Raw genomic sequence first — 22,846 nt, forward strand, 5'->3', positions numbered from 1 at the left:
TAGCTGAGCCAGGACTTTGATTCCAATGTACCTGAATCTGTCTCTCTGAGTTTTAATTGTGTTTTTACAGATTTTGAGGAAATGCAGAAAATTATCCATAATGCTTAAAAGTGTTTCTAATCTCAAGCATTTGTACTACAACCTCCTCTTTAATCTGTTTAGCTCTAAATATTCAACTCGCTTTGCTGGTTTCCTCTGATGCTAGAGTTCACTTAAGTTTCAATTTTAGGAAGTTGGATTTTTAATAAGATTCCTCTAAATGGTTTCCATATTTAGCCAATTTTGGCTGTTCTTAACAGTCCATGGAAAAGCAAATAGAGGGCTTATAAAAAACAGCTTCTTTAACATCTAGATGACACGAAAATTTGGGATTTTTGACTTCTAAGATGTGAATGCAGTGTTGGCAAATTAAATGTATCAATGGTCTTAACATGAAAGTTTGTAAAAAGGGCTTCTTTATTCTACTGATGATAGTAGTGCTCCCTAAGTTTCCAAGAATGATCCTTTTCCTCTAAGTAGTTTCACCTTGACAGAAACTCTCTTATTTTGATGTGCATTAATTCAGGTTGTATGTTGTTACTATACATATACATATATATAAAATATGGAAGAGTTCATTTATGATTCTTTTAAAAAGGCAAATCTGGGTTTAGCTTTTTAAATCAGTGTGAGGCATGGCTGGTTTTACTGTACATGTGTAACATCATCATTCATTTTTCTCTAATGGTTTTTGGTTGACCTTGGGCTCAGTGAGGTGGTCAATACTCAGCCTTGTAGCTCCTGCTGGTATGCACAGGAAGGTGGGCAGGAGGTGGAAGGTGGGCAGGAGGTGGAAGGATGGCAGGAAATATTTTATAATGTATGCAGTTTTTCTGAAAAAATGTTCTCTACTCACTGCATAGTGTTACTATTATTATCATTTGGTGGGCCTGAGGCATGGGCCACACACATCATCTGCCTAAAAATATATCTACAGTCTGTCTGAGTGTCATTATGGTGTTTGTTTCATAACAACTGCCTATGAATCTTTATTAGAATTCAAGTAAGCTGGGACTCAGTGCCAACAATGAGGCCCATGTACATGAATAGGGCACAGTTTGTCTTAGAGAAGGCTCTGGCAGGATCAAAATAGGGTGTGTCAAAGAACTGGGAACACTACTAAGAATTTGAATTCCAGAGACCATTAAAGAGACAGGACAAAACCACTGAATGTATCCCACCCAGACTAGATATGTGGTATTAAGTAAGGCACAGAATGCGAAAGAGTAGACACTGAGCCAAACAGCCTGACCAACTCATCTCACCACTGACCTAGGAGAGTGAGCACCAAACTTAACAAAACTCTAGAAGTAAAAGAATTTTTAGCAGTTATCTTATAAAACCATAAAAAACTCACTTTGTGTTTAGATAATGCTATAAGAATCTTATGAGTGTATCTTCTTCATTTATTGAGATGCAACCTATATTTATGAAACAATTGTGGAAATCTAAGGATTATCAAGTGTGAAGGTCACAAACAAGCTATAAATTGTGTTTTACATATATTAATTTTCAGAATTAAAACACTCATAAAAATGAGAGGTGACCTAGCTGTGCTATGCATGGTTGGGAAATAGGTGCAAATAGAGGTTTTGTTACTAAAATAAAATATTGCAAGATGCAGAAAGTGGTGTGTTTGTTGGGGGGGAAGTAGATTGTAGCATCAGAGAGGTCAGCATATGCAGCAACATTCCTGGATCATGCCTGCCCTCATTTTTCCCCATTTTTTGCCATCTTTCTTATCACAACTCAGATATGTGAAGCTAAAACCATTTTTGATTTTAGGCAATAAAAATCATGTTTAGTTATGAAGCAGGAACTTTACTTTCATTGCACAGTGTTAAAATAAAAACCGCTATGTTTGTGAGCAAAACAGTATAAATCCCTTTGAAAATCCTTGTTTATGTTTATTCATTATGTTCAATGTGTGGAAAAATGCTGGTCATCATACTCTCCTGACTCACACAGAGGCTGGAAGTAAAGACAGTCAGAGAAATAAATAGTAGTGCGTATTCAGAGCAACAAATATCCAAATCAGCCATGAGATGTTACATAATTGATGGGAAGGGATGTTGACTTTTCTAAATTGGCATAAGTGGAATGTTACCTATTTTGGATAAGAAAGCCCCAGAGAAAGTAATTATTCATCATAAGTTTTCTTTTTTCTAATGCTTACATGCTGGGAGAAGAGCATTCATAATTCCAATGTTTATGTCCTTAAAGGAAAAAAGAATCATTTACAATATGATGTTACACCAAATTAATGTTATAGGTTAGATCTCTAAATAAATACACAGCCATAAAGAAGAATGAAATTTTTTCATTTGCAGGTAAATGGATGGAACTGGAAAATATCATCTTATGTGAAGTTAGCCAAGTTCAGAAGGCTAAAAGCTTTATGTTTTCTCTCATATGTGGACTACAGATCCAATACAAATGCAAATAATATTATGAAAAATAAGTTACACTAAGGGTAGGTCACTAACAAGAAAGGGAGGGCAAAAGGAGAAAGTTAAGAAGATGAATATGGTTGATGTACTTCCTATAGAAGAATTAATACAGAATTTTTAAACCTATTGAAATCACCATAAAAAGTGGCTAAGGTAGAAAGGAAAAAAATAGAGGGAATGAACCAACTTGGGTTATAATATAAATATATATGCAAATGTCACAGTGAGTCACCCTGTATAGCTATCTTAAAAAATCGTTTTTTTCAAAAACAGAGAATAGGAAGGCAAAACAGTTGGGGGTTGGTACCAGTGGGAGAGAGGAAGATACAAGGAAAGGGTGTAGAAAGGTGAATATGGTAGAAATATTATGTACTAATGTATGAAAATGTAAAAATGAGACCTGTTGAAACCATATAAATAGTAAAATCATGCCAGAAAAATGATATAAGTGAGACTGAAAAACATGCTATATTATTTTAAATTGGACTAGATATATGAAGAAAATTATACAAAAACTTGAAAGGACAACAAGGAAGTTCTACAAAATAGAAATCTTACATTGGAAAAATTAAAAATGGAAATGAGAAGAAAAACTAGATAAAACTAGAAGGAATACAAAAGCAAGTGAGCCTAAAACTGTATTTTAAAGAGAAATGGAAAGTAGTAAAGAATAATGTTCAAAATATGAAATGAATTGCAGAAAAGAGAAAAAAGAATTAGGAAGAAACTGAGATTAATGATAAGCAAAGAAGATCCAACATGTGGACTACAGGAGTTCTTGAACAGAAAAATATAAGCAAAGGGATAAAAAATGCATAAAAACTCAAATTCACACACTTTTCAGAAATTAAATGAAGATAGTTTTAATTTTTATTCTGTTAAGTTGACATTGTATTTTTCACATACAACATGATGTTTTTGTAGTACACATACACGGTAGAGTGTTTATACCTAGTATACACATTGCCTCAGAATTGATGTTGTTTTGCTATAAAAATAGTTTAAAAAAGGAATGCTTTGGATTTTAAAAAATTAAAGCACATGTAGCTCAGAGGAAAATGGAAACCAAGGGTTTTAATATCCAGCAGAATGCAATTCTAAATATGGAGAAAGGAAAACAGGTGCTAATATGGAAGGAATCAGAAAAATATCCTGAAAGACTGTCATGAAGAATATAGTAAAGAATGTGCTTGATGACTAAGATGATCAGGTTGATCTCACAGAAGAAAAGGTTGTGAGCAAGGAAGACCCTGTTATAAGATTAAGATTAAATAAATATCAAGGGCATGCATTTGAAATGTAGTTGACTATGCACTGCAGCAGGAGCAATACAGTATATTTACATAGAATGTGGGAGAAGGTAGCTACCCTATACCAAATACTTAGCTATTTTACATGATCATATTGAAGCAATAGCACTAGTATAATTCTTATTATTTTATGGGACCTTTGGCCTTCTGTGGCTAGATGAAGTAAATCAGTAATTACAGAATATTGTAATTCTATTATACTTTGAGCACAGAAATCTAATGGTAATAGAAGAGGTTAAATTTAGTCAGTGTTGGAATATATTTGAATTAAAGTGATCAAAATGAATTTATGAAGTATATTTTATATAACATTATTTCATCTGTTTAAATATTATAGCTCTTGCTACTACTGAAGGCCTAGAAATAAAAACCCAGTAGTGAAATATTGAAACTATTGCAAGAAAAATTATGGAAAACTCTGAAAGATATAGGCATAGGCAATTATTTTCTGAATAGGACTCCAATTAACCAGGAAATAAGAGCCAGAATTGATAAATGGAACTGCATCAAATTAAAAAATTTCTGCATATTAAAAGAAAAAGTTACTAGAATCAAAAGACAACCCACAGAATGGGAGACAGTCCCATTAATGGATAGGGGATTAGTATACAGAATGTACAAGGAGCTCAAAAAACTAAACAGCAAAAGAACAAGTAATCCAATTAATAAATGGGTTAAGTGAATTGAATAGACAGTTCTTAGAAGAGGAAACACAAATGACTAGTAAATATATGAAGTAATGTTCGACATCCTTAGCCATGAAGGAAATACACATCAAAACTACACTAAGTTTCCATCTCACCCCAGTCAGAATGGCAATCATCAAGAAAAAAAGAAATAATGAATGCTGGTGAGGATACGGAGGAAAAAAGGATGTTTACATACTATTGGTGGGAATGTAAACTAGTCAGGCACTATGGAACCCAGTGTAGAGGTTCCTCAAAAAGCAAAAAAGTGACCTATTTTCTGACACCCCCCCATTATACTACTCTTGGGCATATGTCAGAAGGAGTGTAAATCAATATTAAAGATGGATACCTGCATACCATGTTTATTGCAGCTCTCTTCACAGTAAACTATACAATCAGCTGAGGTGCCCAACAACTGACGAATGGATAAAGAAAATGTGGATAAAGAAAAATGAAATCATGTCAATTGCAGGAAAATGGATAGAACTGGAGATCATCATGCTGAGCAACACAAGCTAAGCTAAAAAGGTCATACATCTTGTGTTCTTGCTCTTGTGGAATTAAATGAAAAAAAAGAGAAGAATTGAAGGAACATGAATGTATATGCGGGGTTATCTAGGGAGAATCAGTAGGAGAGAAGGAGAAAGGAAAGGATATTGAGGGATGAAGGGGATGAAAGTGCACTGCCTGTATATGCTAGAACACATCAGACATCATAATGAAACCAATAAAACACAGTTTATAAAAGGGAAGAGGAGAGAGAAGGTGGAAATACAATGGGTGGGATGAACAAACATTCTTCAGTAGTCTCATCCCCAGGTTGTGATGTACTAATATCATTTTCCAATAAAAGAAATCAGGATGCTTTGAATAAATGAATGACTCCACATCTGTAGTATGTAATTGCATACAACTGTTAAAGACTACTAACCATGCCAAAGGAATATAGAATCTCACACAAAGAAGCCTCTACTGACCAAAGAAGAGATAATTTAACTCTCTGAGAATATTAGTTATTGAAACATACCAAATATTTTAAACACGTGATGCAGTAATAATATATTGAAACTAAAATTTGGTGGTTTCAAAAAATAAAAACTTTCTTAAGTAGTAAAGTGTAGAAGAATCAATATTTATTCTTTCAAGTAGATGTGAATAAACTTTATAAAATCTGTTACTGTTAAAGAGTAAAAATGAAATGATAAAATTAGAATATCACCATTCTCTAAGTTGCAATGAATTCATAGATCTATGCATTGAGAATTGGTGGATGCTAACTCATAGAAACAGAGGCAAACACTTGATGTAACAACACAACACCCCTATGCTTACCTGGCAGGGGAGATACCATGATCATGAAGGTGGTTTTCCCAGGCTGAGGCTTATCCCTTGCACTCCGGATGTGCTGACCCCTGTGTTTTCCCCAAATGTGGGAAACTTAACTGCATAATTTGTGATAGTGGGGGACTGTGTTTGTGCTCAAAAAAAAAAATCACACAATATCTCTTAGTAGCTTACAAAAAAGAACAAACTTGACTTCAACCAAGCCTCTCTATATAGTTTCCAATTTACAGGAAACACAAAGCAGATGAAAATGGTCACCTATAGAAGATCTAAATTATGGAAAATTTAACACAGCAGATGGCCTGGGTTTTTAGTATATCAATTGTACAGAAACAGTGGATTGGAAGAGAAAATTGTAGTTTAAAAGAAATTTGAAGCCTGGGAATGTAGCTCAGTAATAGGGTGTGTGCCTAGCATGCATTAGGCCCTGCATTCAATCCCCAATGTCACAAAAAGCAAAGATGAAGAAAATCAGATAAAAACTTTATTAAGAATGGGCAAGACTGAAAAATAAGTATTGATGGGTAATTAATATTATTAAGATTGTGCAGATAATTCTAATGTTAGTTGAAGTTGGTAAGTGTAGTTTTAGGAGGGATAGCAGGGTGACCTTACTTTGCTATGATAGTACCTAGTCGTTAGGAAACTGAAGACAAAGGAGGAAAAAAGGTGAGGTATGAGCTGGAGCATTTCAGTGTTGAGATAGAAGCAAATACTGTCAAACCATCAGAGTTTAAGAAAAGTGGAAGATTCAACAACTATCCCTAAGAAAGCTAAAGATAATCAAGATCCTGTCTTGCTCAACAGCCAGAAGCATTTTGATGCCAAGCCATTTCAGGGGTTACAGATAAACTGCGAGGATTTGAGTGTAAGAAATGTTAGGATGAAATAAATTATTTGTTAAAGTTAAATATTAATAGAGAATATACTGATTTTTACTTTAATATTTCTTTTTGTTCTAAAGTTGCTTTGTTAGGTAAATGGGTATGTAGTCTAGCACAGTTTAAGGAAGGGTATACTTATGATATTTGGGTTCAAATCTAGTTACCCCCACTTATTAGATACATAACTTTGGGACCCCGTGGCCCCATCCAGCCTCAATTTATTCATTTATAAAAAAGACATGACAAAGTATACCTTAGAGAAACTCGAATAAGTAATATTTATTCAAAAACACATAGATGTGTTTGTTGTTCTTTAAACTTGTTTGCAATATTTAATTGTAATATAAGCTACTCGAAATTTTAAAAAAGTTTAAAGATGTTATAATTGATACCATGTATCCACAATTTATATTTAATATATTTTACACAATGCCTTAGAAAAGAAGAAATAAATTGAATAGATTAATCAAAATTATGTGCATCCCTTTCTACCTCTCTTTAGTCAGAATGTGACTCCAAAGTTGTCTTATATTATTTTTAACAATTTTATAGAGGTCTGCTTTACATGCCATTTATTCCATGTATCTCAGGTGTACAATTCAATGTTTATAAACATTGTGTAAACCTACATTGTGCAAGTGCACTTTGTGATGTTTGAACAATGACAAAATCCCCTAACAATACATTACTCAACATATTTCCACCATTAATTGATGCATGGCTACACATGTAGCACATATGAATGTGCAATATACATAACATATATTTGGCTATGTTTATATATGTATAGCATTTGTGTAAATTTTCACTCTTATTTACATGGCATTATTATCACTACATTGGTTGCCTTCACTCAACAGTCTACATATTGATGTATCTCCTGGCTGACAAGCTAGCAAAGTTTCCTCTCCAGTTCATTCATTGTAAATGCTGACTATATTCTACTGCATGAATAAACCATGGTTTAATTATTGTATTTTCCTCCTCCTGTACTCTGCCTTTCAGCTGAATGTATTTAAGAGATATTAGATATCTTTTGTCCATAGCTACTCTCTCCTTCTTAACAACCATTAGAAGGTTTGCTGTCAAGTAAACATTCCTCCAAAATATAAAACTTTACAATGTCCAAACAGTATTGCTCAATACCCTAGAAACATGTCTTTAGTGGTCATAATTTATATAGTAATGCTTCACCTCTGTGGACTTTATTTATTTCATTCTGTAGGTTGAGATAGAGTCATAATATTTAAATTTATTAATCACATATGCTTCTGAAGTTTAAAAAGTAGGAAGAGGAAGAATGTTCAGAAATTTTAAAACTGCCTAAGGATAATTCATAAAGTTAAAATAATTCACAAATAGATAGGCAAAAGTTGACGGAAAAAAATTTTATGAAGTAAACCTTAGGGGGAAAAAATGGTGTTGAGGACACAGGAATGATGCTGAAGACTGCAAGATGTCAAAGACCTTGAAAACTTGCTCTGCCAGAAACTGATTTAAAAGGAAATACATCCACCTCCATCAAACATTCTGATTCTGTGTCAGAAAGTCACTGTGCACAGCAAGCACTATTCACAAGAACATGGAGGAGACCACACTGTTGGTCTAGAAAAGTAGAGAAATGAAAGGAGAGCTCCAGGAAGAGTCCTTTGGGTTTCATTGTTTATTTATTTATATTTCACCTTCTAAAAGGTAAAAAGGTTTTACCTTTTATTCTTTTTTGACCCTTTCTTCAATCTTTATGTTTTCTTAGATTTGTTGTCAGTAGAATTTTTTTATGAGTGAATTTATTCACTTATCATTTAGCACAAAACTATTGTATACATACCCATGTTTCAGGCTCTGGATATGTAGTTACTCTGAGACAATGACATGTTTTTGTTATATCTTTTGGGGTTCTTATTACAATTTTATTACACATAACAAATCATACTTTAAAAAACAAATTTTCTCTCTTTTGTCCTCAAAAATATTCAATAATTCCACTTTTTTCATCACCATAGTGTAGCAGCTAAAAGCCTGATCTATGAAACCAGATATCTGGAATGTGCATCAGAATACTCTGAAATTGAAGGGAAATGGTTAGGGTATCAATACACATTGAGTATGTGATGATTCATTGTGTTGTGTTTCCAGTTGTCAAAAATATACTTGAAATTTTCCTTTAAAAAGTTAAAAATAAATAAGTTGACTCTATTATACCCTGCTTTAACTTGAAAAGTTTCTTTTAACTTCACTGAGATAGATAATAAAGGTGGGGCATACAGATGAAATCTTGTACTAGACATTTAGAAATTACTAACTTACAGTCTAATGGACATAATAAACAACAGTAATAATCTCTTGGGTGATATAAGTAGAGAACAAAATGTTTGTGTATATTTTCTATGTATGTGTAAGCATCTTCAGTCCTTTTGACTTCTTATAATAAGTATTGCAGATATTGGACTCAAACCACATTCACCATATCTTGGTCAATACTAAAAAAGTGCATTGTTCAGTGAGGTAAGACAGTAGTCACAAAGGTTATTCAAAATTTCAGTAATTAAAATCAAATAAATTTTAAGACTCAGTCCCACTATCCATTTTTCAAATAGACATATGTGGCCAGAAACTACTGTATTGAACTTCTTAAGAATGGAACATTTGCAGAATAGTACAAATTTCTATTGGATTATGATGATGCAGAATTTTACCAGTATTTATAGTCACACATTTATTTGCTCTGCCTCTGCCTTTGCCTCAGTCTGTCTCACTTGTTTGTGTTAGTGTAGAGTTTCTTCCTCAAACTCACATAGTACAGTCCTCTAAGTGTAATTCAAACAATATTTCCCATTTTTCACTGATGGAAATTTCCTATTGCCCTAGGCTAGAAATTTCACAGAGACCTGAGATTATAGAAGCACAAACAATATATTAGCAGAATTAAAGTATAGAAAAAAAGACAACTGAATGAAAATGTGAGTTTGTATTAAACATGCAAAGAACTCACAATATTACTTTGTAATGAGGAACTAGAATTATTAAGAGAATATGCTCTATGCTTGAGCAAAGGATAGTTTCTCAGAGAAATAAAAATACTTACTGTTCTAGAATATTTTCCAGTATGGCTATACCTTCCTTCATTTACTGATTTCAAGTAATACAAAAAGCACCAAGAATATATTTTGCTTATTAAACTCATATACATACATGCACACATATTTTATATATTCTTTTGGTCTCAATTTAATCTGTTGATGTAGTCAAGAAACTATAAGATGTTTTAAAATCAAAGTGAAGAATTATCCAACTGATGACTACACACTGTTGTAGCATTTGCTTCATACAATGATTTTCTTCTCATTAAACTGTGTATAGGCTGTATGCTTCATATTTAGCATTTTGGCAAATTTATATATTCAATAAATGTGACTTTTATTGATGTTTTATGACTTAAAACATCCCTTTAAAGGCTACTATTTGAAATTATTTACTCTTTGGTAGACACTTGGCTGAAAATGTATGCCATTTTTTGCCTTATGGAGTAGAACATTAGTAATGGTTAATGCATTTTTGACTAGCTGGTATCCTGATGATGTCCATCACTTTTGTACAAAATCTAATGCATTGATGCCCTGAGGACTGTGAAAGTTTGCTTTTAAAGCACATGACTAGAGGTAACTTGGATTCTAGAGGTAACTTGGATTCTGCTACTCATTCTGTCTTCCTTTTGTAGTAAATTGTCATTTTATAGCAGGTCAACTATAAGCCCTTCTTTTTCTAATGAAATGTCCACCATTACTGGATAAGAAATGGAGGTTTCCAAGGAAACCAGGTAGTGGAATGTTCAAAAGTGAATATGCTTACCTCTATAAGAATGGCCTTGCAAAGCTCATGTGTCATATGACAACTATTTTCTTCATTCTTCCAAGGTCTTATTTTATTTCCTGAGTGACTGAAATTCAACTTGGGTTATAATTGAAGTTGCTTAAATGCTAAATGGTTGTCATGCTTTTAAGAAAATTATGAGTGGTTTTTTAGTTTTGTGATTCAAAACTGAAAGCTATAGAAGTGAAAGTAAAGGTACAGTTGTTATGAGAAATAAAAGCAAAAATAAGCATGAAGTATTTTCACCTGAGCATTTAAATTATCATGTTCCTTATGTTAATATTGTGCACAATATTTAATTCATTGACTAAACAGTTCTTATTTTGTTCCAGTAAATGTTTGGTTGAATACTATGTGAATAGTAAAATAATTTTGAAATTTTATCTACTTACCTAGAAAAGGAAAAGGGCAATTTAAAGCTGTAGGCTACTTTGTAGGACTCGGAATATTTTGAACATTAATAGGCATTACATTGTATTTTGAAGCCAAATTCTTTCATATTTTTTGAAGGAAATAAAGGGCAATTTGCATTTATCAATTGCCTTGTAAGTGAACTTGGGTGAGCTACAACTGAAAATAAATTTACATAGAATTATGAAAGCATACAGAGGGACATGTCCCTTTGCAAAAAAACCCAAAACACTTTTGTCCTTTAAGAAGGAAGATGGTTTTGAATTCTCAGTGAGGAGTCACCATCTCAATTAAAAATGACTGAGTAGGGATTTAAAAGTTGCTGATTTGTTTCATTTAGGCTTTGGTCAGTAGGAGCATATAATAATAGAGGGAAACTAAAGTGATGGAAAATTAGCTTGAATTCTGTTTAGGATTATTAGAGACAAAAGAAAATACAGTGTAATGCTTTATTTCATGTCATACTTGTATCTTTCATTATCAGTAAGGCAATCAATCAAAATCATAGATGTAAACTGGTCATTGAGATGTTATGTCTGGTCAGTCTGATGACACTTCCCACATGTGGTGGGATCATGAATGCATCCCGGGTTTCTTGGGAGTGAAAATAGTTATGAACATTTTCAGTAGGAATTAATTTTTGTCTGGGTGAGAAAAGCACACTTTTTTTGTGTTCCTTTCTCTAACATGACTTAGTGTCTGAAAACAGATTAAGACACTTAGATTGGAGTAACTACAGCTTTTTAGGAGTCTTTCAAGTTGACTATTTAAAGAAGTTGCTCATGTCTTCTGTTTGTAGTTCCTCTTAAAATTAGACATGATCTTTAGAACTCTGAAGATATCTGTTGTTATTTTCACAGGTAATGAAATTTATTAGAAATCTTTAGGGTATCATATTTTAGGGCTTTGAAGAGTTAATACCTGACTTCTTGCCCATGCTGTCACCCTGGGTCACAGTACACAGTAGTACAGCTTGTTCACTACAGGAACTTGGGGAGTGTCTCCCACATTGTAGTCTGTCTGAGACATAGTCCCTAAGATTGCCAAATGCCAAACTGCATAATCAAACAGGGCCGCCCCCCAAAATAGCAACATTAAAATGGCTTGTCTTTTATAAAGGTGCTGACTCTAACACCATGTAAAAATGTTGTATAATATTCTTTTGTTTGGATATACCATAATTTATACATAGTTCTACTGAAAGACATGTTGATTGCTTCCAAAGTTGTGGCAATGATGAATAAAGCTGTTACAAACGTCTGTGTGCAGGTTTTTGTGTGGATATGAGTTTTTAATTCCTTTAAATATATACAAAGAAGGGAAATTGCTGAACATATGATTAGGGCATGTTTACTTTTGAAAGTAGCTGCCAGCCTGTCTTCCAAAATACATATACTATTTTTCCTTCTCACCAGCAATGAATGAGAGAATTTCTTTGTTTTACATCCTCACCCGCTTTTGGTGTTGTTATTGTTTTTGATTTTAGTCATTCTAAAATACCATTTCTGTGGTGGTATCTCATTAGGATTTTATTTTGTATTCCTCTGATGACATATCACGTGGAATGTCTTTCCATATGTTTGTTATATGTGTATCTTCTTTTTTCATCGGTTTTCTATTTTCATTAGTGTATATTATTGTGAAAGAGTTTCACTGTGATATTCCCATACATGCAGATAATGTACTTTCATCAAATTAGTCCTTTTATTACTCTTTCCTATTCCCCCATCCCATTTTAGACAATTTAACAGATTTCAATTATCCTATTTTCATATATGCATATGAGGTACTTCAGTCATATTCACACACACTTTACTCTCGTCTTTTCCCATCCCCATGCTCTTCATTTGTTTTCATCAGCAGTTTCCCATCCCAAAAGTAGTCCCTGTTTTACAGTCATGTTATTCTTTTCTTTTAGGTCTAGATTCTGATTAAGAGAGAAAATACAGTATTTGTCTTTCTCAGTCTGGCTTAGTTTACTTAATATGATGATTTCCAGTTTCATCTATTTTCTTGCAAATGACGTAATTTTTGTTTGTGGTCGAATAATGTACCATTGTATGTATATGCCACATTTTCTTTATCCGTTCATCAGTTAATGGACACCTCTGTTGATCCCATCATTTGGCAATAGTGAATAGTGCTGCCTTAAATGTGTGTCTCTATTTTATGCTGGTATACATTCCTTCAGATACATATCCAGAAGTGGTAAAGCATGGTCATGTGGCAGTTCTAATTTTAGTTTTTTGATAAACTGACATGCATAATGGCTGTACTAATTCACCTGCCTGAAAACAGTATATAAGGATTTGTTTTCCGCCCACATCCTCATCAATACTTGTTTGTTTTCAGAATGATAGCCATTCTGACTGGTGTGAGATGGACTTTCAGTATAGTTTGGATTTGCATTTCCTTTATGGCTAAGGATATTGAATATTTCTTCATGTATTTATTGGCCATTTGTACTTCTTTTGAGAACTGTCTGTTCATTTTATTTGCCTATGTATTGATTAGATTGTTTGTTCTTTCAGTGTTTAATTATTAGAGCTCTTTATATGTTCTGAATATTAATCCTTTACAATTGAGAAACTGGCAAAGGTTTTCTCCTATGCTGTAAGCTATCTCTTGATTCCTTTGACATGAAGAAGCTTTTACATTTGATAAAACTCCATTTGTCAATTCTTAATCTTACTAACTGAACTAATGAGCATCATTGCCTATATATTTATCGTCAAGCATTTTCCTGTAGAGGTTTCAAAAGTTGGGTGTCACATTTCGATCTTTAATCCATTTTGAATTAATTATTTGAGAGATAGTGTCTAGCTTCAGTCACACATAGATAACCAGTTTTTCCAACACCATTTGTTGAAGAAGCTGTCTTTCTTCCTATGTGTGTTTTTGCTGCCTTTGTCAAAAATCACATAGCTGTAACTGTGTGGGTTTATTTCTGGATATTCTATTCTACTCCATTGGTATTCAGGTCTGTTTTTGTGCCAGTGCTATGATGTTTTTGTTACTACAGGCCTGTAGGATAATTCAGTTATAAAATAATCCAAAGTCAGATAATGTGATATCCCAAGTATTTCTCTTTTTAAACAGGATTACTTTGGCTATTTGGGGTCCTTTATGGTCCCATTTTAATTTTAGAATTGGAATTTCTATTTCTATGAAAAATAACATTGGAATTTTTATGTGTATGGCATTGAATGTGTACATTGCCTTTGGAAGTACAGTCACACTCTGCTGATCCATGAACATGGGAGGTCCATCTTCTAGAGTCTTCTCTAATTCCTTTCTCCAGTGTTGTACAGTTTTAATTACAGAGGTTTTCACCTCCTTTATTAGCCTATTCCTAGGTATTTCATTTTTTGAGGCTATGTAAATGGGATTATTTTCCTGATTTCTTTCTTTCTTTTTTATTGACATGTAGAAAAGCTTCTGATTTTTTGAATGTTAATTTTGTTTCTTGCTGCTATCAGATCAAAGGATTTTTTGGTGAGGATTTTAGGATCCTTAAAGTATAGGATCATACCTGCAAATAGGGATAATATGACGTTTTTGTTACCTATTTGTACCCCTTTTATATTTTTTTCTCTTGCCTTACTGCTCTGGATAAGATTTAAGCATTATATTAAGAGTGAAGAGAGTAGACACCCTATTCTCTTTACGAACTTTAGAAGAAATTGTTTAAGTTTTCCCCAGTTAGTACAATGTTGGCTGTAGGTTTATTGTATTCAGCCTTTATTATGCTGAAGGATGTTCCTCCTATTCCTAGTTTCTTCAGGACTTTGATCATAAAGAGCTATTATTTTGTCAAAGGCATTTTCTACATCTATTGAGATAATCATGTGATTTTTTTCTTTATTCTGTTAAGTGCTGGATTATATTTATTGATTTGTGTATGTTGAATAAGCCATTTATCTACCCTGAATGAAAGGAATTTGATCAGGATGTATGATCTTTTTAATGTATTGTTGAATTTTGTTTGCAAGTATTTTAGTGAGAATTTTTGCATGTAGGTCCTCAAGGTATTTTCCTTCCTTCCTTCTTTTCTTCTTTCCTCCCTCCCTTCCTCCCTTCCTCCCTTCATTCTTCCCTTCCTCCCTTCCTTCCTTCTTTTCTTCTCTCTCTCTCTCTCTCCCTCTCTCTTCCCTTCTCTTTCTTTCTTTGAAATGTCCTTATCTGATTTTTGTATCAGGGTAATACTAGCTTCATAAATGAGTTTGGTTGCATTCCTTTTCTCTGTATTATATGGAATAGTTTGAGGAAAATTGATGTTAGTTCTTCTTTAAAGGTCTGTAGAATTCAACAGTGAATCCATCTGTTTCCAGGCTTCCTTTTCTGGGAGAATCTTTATTACTACTTTAATTTCATTGGTGTTTTTTGTGATATCCCCTTTCTCATCTCTAATTTTATTAATTTGGGTCCTCTCTCTCCCTTGGTTAGTTTGACTAAGAGTTTGTCAATTTTGTTTATCACTTCAAAGAACCAAACTTTTGTTTCCTTGATTCTTTGTATTCTGTTTAGTCTCACTTTTGTTCATTTTTGCCTTGAGTTTATTATTTCTTTCTGTCTACTGCTTTTGTGTTTGGCTTGTTCTTGTTTTGCTAAGCTTGAAGTACATCATTAGGTTATATATTTGGGATCTCTCTGGTTTTGTTTTTTAAGTAAAGGAATTCATAGCTATAAACTTTCTTCTTAACGCTACCTTTTCTGTGTTCCATAGGTTCTGATAAGCTGTTTTCACTTTCATTTGATCCTGGGAATTTTTTTATTTTCCTCTTGATTTTTCCAATTAATTAAAATATAAGTTTGGGAATGTTCTGTACTGATTCTCTGAATTTCATTGTTTGTCATATCATCTTTTTTATCATTAATTTTATTAACTTAGGTGTTTTCCCTCTTTCTTTTGGTTAGTTTGGGTAAGAGTTTATCAGGCTTAGCACTTCCACTTTCATGTTTATTTGTGAAATGTAGTTTCATGTTTATTTGGGCAAATGTAATTTCAACTTACATTTTTTGGCATTATATATAATTATATATTTTTTAATGCCTAAATAAAAAAGTGGGAAAATAGCATTCATATACTTAATTAAATGACGAACTATGTTTACACATAATTTAACTCATCTTTGAAGATGAGACCTTACAAGAGTTTGGGTTTTTTTTTTATAGTTTTTAATAAGCTTTGTACACTAGCTTATTAAAAAAAAATAGTGATATTGATCATAATAATGTACTCAGTTCTTGGCTCTGATGAAATAAGACCCAAATGCTACAAAACACCAATTAATGGAAGTATCTTTGGAATTTAATGAGAATGTCAGAATTTCATTACTCTCTTAGCCAGAAGTGGAGAGTGGACAGTTTTCTCCATCTTCTAAATTCAGGTCACACATTGTCAGAATCTTCAGACTGACATAAAATAATGTTAGCAATACTACAAAATCTCAGACTAGAGATATTTATTACAACTTAGCATGCATACCTTATACCAAGTATTTTCCCAAGATGTAATATATATATAGATATAGACATAGATATAGATATATAAACATAGGTTGTTTTCACTGAATTTGAGGACTTAGCTAATTATACTATGTAGGTTTATTAAAACAATGAGCTTGATTTATTGAGCATCTTGTCAAGGGAGAGTGTGATGTAAAGGGTTAAGGTCTATTTGTGTTCCCAGAGGTGAGAAAGGAACTGCATGCTAGCTTCTCAGGCATTCCGTAAACATTTTCATCTTCTTCCTGGATGACTCAGTTCTGTAAATGGGAAAGAATAGTACAGATATTTGCCCTAGAATGCCTTTAGAGATTCCTTACCATTAAAATAGTCTCATCATATTTAACCTGTGAAGAAAATCATGCATTCCAGAAACAAAGACACAATAAGACAAATATAAACATCTCTCTACACACTTGCATATATTGAGTTTATTGTTAGGTAAATTTGTAAAGAATTTTTTTTCCTTTTGAAATGGAATATAATGAATAGAAGTTTTTGCATCTGGAAATGATTATTCTTTGAAAGCATTGAAAATGCTTTAAATACTTTCAAGTTTAGTACTTGATTTCTCAATTTCCTTTGACACAAGAGCATTACACTGTACATTTTCTTGCCCAGTTGATCTTTAATTAACTAATTGATATCTCTATTTGCTGATCATTCACAATTTGTTGAAAAAAAAAAAAAGTCCACGGACCAGGTTTGCAATACAAACCTGGCAGCCAAGAAAAGAATCCTCTTGCATTGTGCTCAGTTTCCTGCTACTTAGAGATCCAATGAGAAACAGAGAAAAGGTGTTGTCAAACATTGCATCTTTCATTCAGTGCTAGGACAACAGGGTGGTAAATAATGATTCACTTTGGTCCACACACGTGAATCACATTCAGAGTTTTTTCCTAAAATTATGGACAGATAGGTTTCATGTGAGTAAAATGTTCAGCAGTGTCACTTTTAGCCTTGCAATTTGTTTGTCTAATCTATATTCTTTTTCTGTGTGATAAGCTGATAAATATTCTAGCCAGATTTTTTTAAAATTCTTTTTGCCTTTCTTTTGTAGCTTTGACTGACATCTATTCACTTCAAGGGTAATCTTCCTGTTGGCAAGAGGCAGAAGAGACACACCAAGCATCACCTTCAGGAACAAGCAATTTAAGTACTCTAATGAGATGGTCTTTTCAGAGTCTATAATTGGTGACAAGGAATGGCAGCCTCATATCAGACAAAGATGTACAACACAGAGCTTATTAATGAGGATGCAGCATCATACTCAAGAAACTTCCTTTGACTATGAGACAGGAGAATAAAACAGATAGTGTAGATTGTTACTAAGTCCAATATCTCCAATTTGCATCATAAAACCTTTATGGAAGCCAATTCAAGTTAATCCAGGATGGGATATTTTTCCCCTTTTGAATTCACTGGGGTAGCCAGCAATCCATCACTTTAGATCCCAGCCCTCAAAGACAACAGCAATAATCATCTAAACTTGCAGATATGTTCAATTTAATTGGGTTAGTTTAGTAACCTTCCTTGTATTAGAGCCAACTTGCAAAGAGATGTAATATTTTCACAGTTATGAAGACATAGCAGTTGGCCATAGTAAGATTTGATTGTGGATCAAGAAATCAGATTTTCATCAAGTTAAGAACTCTTCATGGAAATATATATGGAATAAATAATAAAGTAAAATGATTAACAAGGAGACCTACAAAGATATTGGCAAAGCAAAAGAAAACTGCCTTACTGATAGTGCTGAATTCTGTTATTTAGCTGATTCTTTTTTTTTGCTTTTTACTGACACTGGAGAAGGGGGCTTTAATTTTCAGTAAAACAAGAAATTAAAAGGTGGACTTTGAAATAATGTATTGTTTTGATATTTAGAAACTATGGAATTTTTAAGAAGTGTACAAATTATTTTTAAGTATTAACTTATTAATATTTATATAAATTCCCAAGATAGGCATGTTTTTAACATTCTTAAATAGCTAAAAGGTAAATATCTTTAATACAAGAAAGTAGAATTTCAAGGTAAGTCAAACAGTTATCTAGGTTTTGGGTTCCTAGTTCTGTTTTTACTGTGAAGTCATACTTTTTCTTTTGTGACCAATAAAGCAGAAAGAAACAAATACCTCGTCCAAAGTACAATCCTGGAACTCATTTTAATGAGTTAAGTGACCAATATGCTCACAAATAAACCATTGTATATTCCCCTCACCATCTGCAGCATATTACAAATTTCCTTGATGAACTGTTTACAGTGTAATTGCAAAGAAAAATAAAGTTTAACAAAGCAGAACAAAAGGTAAAGCATCATCTAATTTAAAGTATTCCTTTCTAAGATATCAAGCATTCATTTCAGAGAACATTCCCTTCATTTTGGCATGTGTTGCTTAAATGGAGGTCTTTCTGTTCACAATTATGGACCCTTTATTCTACTAAGTTATGGGATTCTCCCTGAGATTGTCACTCTATGGCAATGTTTAGGGAGGTCATGAATTTTCCATGTAGTTGGAGTGTTTCATGAAGACCAAATTTTGCCTGGTTTGATTATAAACTAGAAATCATAGCTCAATAAAATGTTTAGAAACACTTAAATTTATAAATATCCAGGACCACATTTTAAACCAGCGATGTTTACATGGGTATTATTACTAATGCATCACGTATGACAAGTTTTGGAAAAATTCAAAGTATTTCATTTTGAGTTTCTGGACTAGAGAAAAAAAGCTTGAAGTGTCAGAGGTAAATTTCTCATGTTTGGTCAGAGGGCTAGTCAATGGTAATAAGTTAGAATGACAGATTTCTTCAGAGGATAGAGATGACTGCTTTAGTCACCTCCTCTAACCAAACTTTGTCCTTATCCTCATGACTGTGTGTTTTAATTCTACCCAAGGCACTGATCAAACACCTAGAATAAGCACTCTCTGCTCAATTTAGCATTTATAAAATGAGGAAGTAAAGGATGTGAGTTCGGAGCATTGGTCTGATTTGTTAAGACAATTCAACGTTTTCAGTTACAAATGTATCGTAGGTAATACAGGATATTTCTAACATAGATTTTTCTAATTTAGGGGCTATGGATATGGCTCAGTGCTAGAGCTCTTACCTAGCATGGACAAGAACTGGGGTTTGAGTCACAGTAGTGAAAACAAAAGAAGGAAAGTAATTTCTAATTTAGTGAGCATATTTGTGAATTAAATTTGTATTTCACATGTCTATTTGCACTTTTACCCATTTTTCTTTCTGGGCAGTTAAATAAACAATGGGATTTTAAAGATTTAAGTTTAAATCCTTAGGTTGCCCCTTTTTTCCAGCTTACTCTCCCTCCAAACAACCTTACATAAAACCAAAAAAAAAAAAAAAAAAAAAAAACATGTAGCAGCAAAGTATATTGAGTACAGTATGGGTTTTGATGTGAGAGAGTCATGAGGACAACCGTAGGTAAGCCACACAGCTAAGCCACTTCTTTATGGAAACTTAACTTTTTCTTACTGATAATCAAAAGTTAGGATATCCAACTTGTGGGACTGAGATCATGGATAGAAATAATCTAAGTTAAGTGTCTACTTTGGGGACAAGAATATAATAGAGAGATATGCAGTGAGTAATATTTGTATTTTTTTTCTTTTTCCTCTCTGGGGAGTGGAAACTTGCCTGGGTTTTTTAGCACTTGCCTGCCTTTTGTGACAAGCTATGTCAATGCCTTTTCCTTGGTGATTCATTCACATCTTGCCTGGACACCTGCTTGTAACCTCATCACTCTTTCACTTTAACTAAGTGCTCAGTAATGAAAATAAGATGACAAATAGTGCCACTTCCAAGTGTGGTGACTCAGTCCTCAGTATTATTTGTGAAGTCACTTACCTTTCTCTCATTTTATGCAGTAGAATACTTGGAAATAAAAATGTTATGTGATACACACTGTTTTTTTTTCTTACCTAAAAGTTCAAAAGAAGTAAGTTTACTATGTATATGTGAATCACAATAAAATCAAAATTCAAGTGTGTATTTTGTATGATAATTTAAAAATCTATTAACAGAAGCTGTAGATGTAGGTTTCTTTATGGGTATAATATGAAAGATATTTCAGCAATGATGAATGAAACATGATACAAACTAATGTAAGAATTTGAACAGAAGGAAAAAAATATCGGGCTAGGGATATAGCTCAGTGGCAGAGCACTTGCCTACCATGACCAGGGTCCTGGGTTCAATCTCTAGAACTGAAGAAAGAAAAAAAAATTTTTTTCCAAGTGCCTACTGAAAGGAAAAGACAGGTCTAGGAAACTAATTGAGAATGCCAGAGATGATTGTTTTCATCCATATGAAAATCTCTTATATGTCCTGTAAAATGAATGAAGATATATTTCATACTGCTATTTTTTCTGACAGGTGTCATTTTTCCAGGGAAAATGTTTAAATATTATAGTCACTTTTAGAAAGTAGCAGCTGCTCATAGTTTCTGAAAGTTGAAACTGGTGACCACAGTTTCTCAGGTGTTGAGCTGAGCTGAAATTTAATTCATAATTGTTGCTGATTTTTATTACCTCTCTCCCTCTAAGCAAGCATTATTTCTGAGCACTCAATCTCACGCTATTACTGGAAAAACAAGTTTGAAATCAGAGTCATTAAAACCTACCTATTAATGAAAGTAGTACTTGCTTAACCTTTAGGAGGAAAAGAAAACTTCCAAATCTTTATCAAACATCTAAATCTTAATGCTTACCATTTTTCTTCTTTCAGGGAACTTGCTTTCTGGGTAATTCTCTAAGTTTTACATCTGCATTCATGAAGAAATATATTAGCTTCTTGCTCCTCTTATGTTGTATAACTTATTTTAGTTACTTCTGGTGGTCTTTTGTTTCCAGCATTCTGGAGAATGCTTTCTTATCTATAAGAAGACGAAAAATTATAATAAATTTCTCCCTGTACTTCCAGTTTTTTTTCCTCTTCAAGTCAGTGGTAACCTTCTCCCTGGGCATTTTCTTTTATAAATGATAATTAAAATAAACAGTGACGTTGTGTTTTGTTTTCATTCCCTAAAAAAGTTTCAGCATTGCTGAGCATGGGAGAGGTAGCAGGTATACCCCAGCAGAGAAAGAGTAGCTGGCAGCTCTTTGGTGGCAATAGCAAGCAAATGTGTTGTCTTGATTTGTAAAGGGTTTTAATGTCATCAATAGTAATTCAGCAAAGAGAGAGTTGTAAAATGCAGCTCAAAATGTAGCAAATTGCATCATTGTTAGTGCTTTAGAATTTTAAAATATCTGCAGCAGATGGTAGAGTGCTAGGAGCAATGTCTTGCTTTACTGTCTAGGAAAAGTTTGTGTCATCATAAACCCTAGCATTGATAGTGGCTTCTTTGGCCTGCTGAAAAAATTGTTATTTATTTTCCTTTGAATAATAGTTTGCTTTGAAAAGTATCAAGAAATCAGATTTTCTTAGAGAAATGGCTTGCTTTCCAAAGATACAAGAGAAGAATATATTGTATCCTTAGAAATGGAGAAATGTTTTAAAACAATTTAATATTCTTTGCTCTTGAGAAAAGTTCTCTGTGATGTTGTCCAATCTGGCTTTAAATAACCTGAATAGGAAAATGACTTTCTCTTGGAAAATGATTTCTAGTAATTTAAGGAATCTTCCTTACAGATTACCTACCATTATCCTATTACAACTAGGATTAGGCCACCAAAGATATTTTTTTTCTGCAGTCTAGATTTTCCAATGCACTAGATGGTAAACATATTAACAAATGAATTGTAGTTTCTGACCAGTACAAAAACTTCTTAAATTGAAATGGATAATTGTGCAATAACCTTAGCTATCAATTGAGGAATCTTGAAAAAAAAAAAACTGCAGTGAATTGCCTTATTTTAGTAAATCATGCAAAAATGATCAAACCAAAAAATAAAATAAATGACATTTTCCAATCATGGGGCCATTCTGTTTTTCAGAAAGAGCAAATCTGGCAAAAAAAAAAATCACTTTAAATAGGAAATATTTCACTGCGAAATGTTACGTACAAATAACCTTGGGTTATCTGCTAGAGCAGATTTTGGAGCCAGTCTACCTGGGTTGATATCTAAGATCTGGTGCTATGTGATTATGTATGCTAACCTAAACTTTATGTCATAGTTTCCTCATCTGTAAAACAGAGCCAAGGCTCAGACTGAAGTGCTGTTGTGAGGATTAAATGGGTTAAGAATGTAAACAGCTTAAATTGTCTCTGTCAAACAGCAAGTTTACACAAATTCAATCCTTATTATTATTATATTAAACTTTTAGTATTTTAGAAGGAGCTTTCATTGGCAGGAATGTGCAAGTATTTATGGGGAAAGTTA

The 22,846-nt window shown here is 33.1% G+C and overlaps 1 non-coding gene across 1 annotated transcript; it reads left to right on the plus strand.

Annotated features, from left to right (window-relative positions):
• The first annotated feature begins 5,812 nt into the window (after nucleotides 1–5,812).
• Nucleotides 5,813–5,972, plus strand: LOC141424347 (U1 spliceosomal RNA). Its single transcript, XR_012449297.1, has one exon. It is a non-coding gene; the product is annotated as a U1 spliceosomal RNA (small nuclear RNA).
• The last annotated feature ends 16,874 nt before the right edge of the window (nucleotides 5,973–22,846 follow it).

This window comes from Castor canadensis, chromosome 6, assembly GCF_047511655.1.
Source record: "Castor canadensis chromosome 6, mCasCan1.hap1v2, whole genome shotgun sequence".
Taxonomy (NCBI): domain Eukaryota; kingdom Metazoa; phylum Chordata; class Mammalia; order Rodentia; family Castoridae; genus Castor; species Castor canadensis.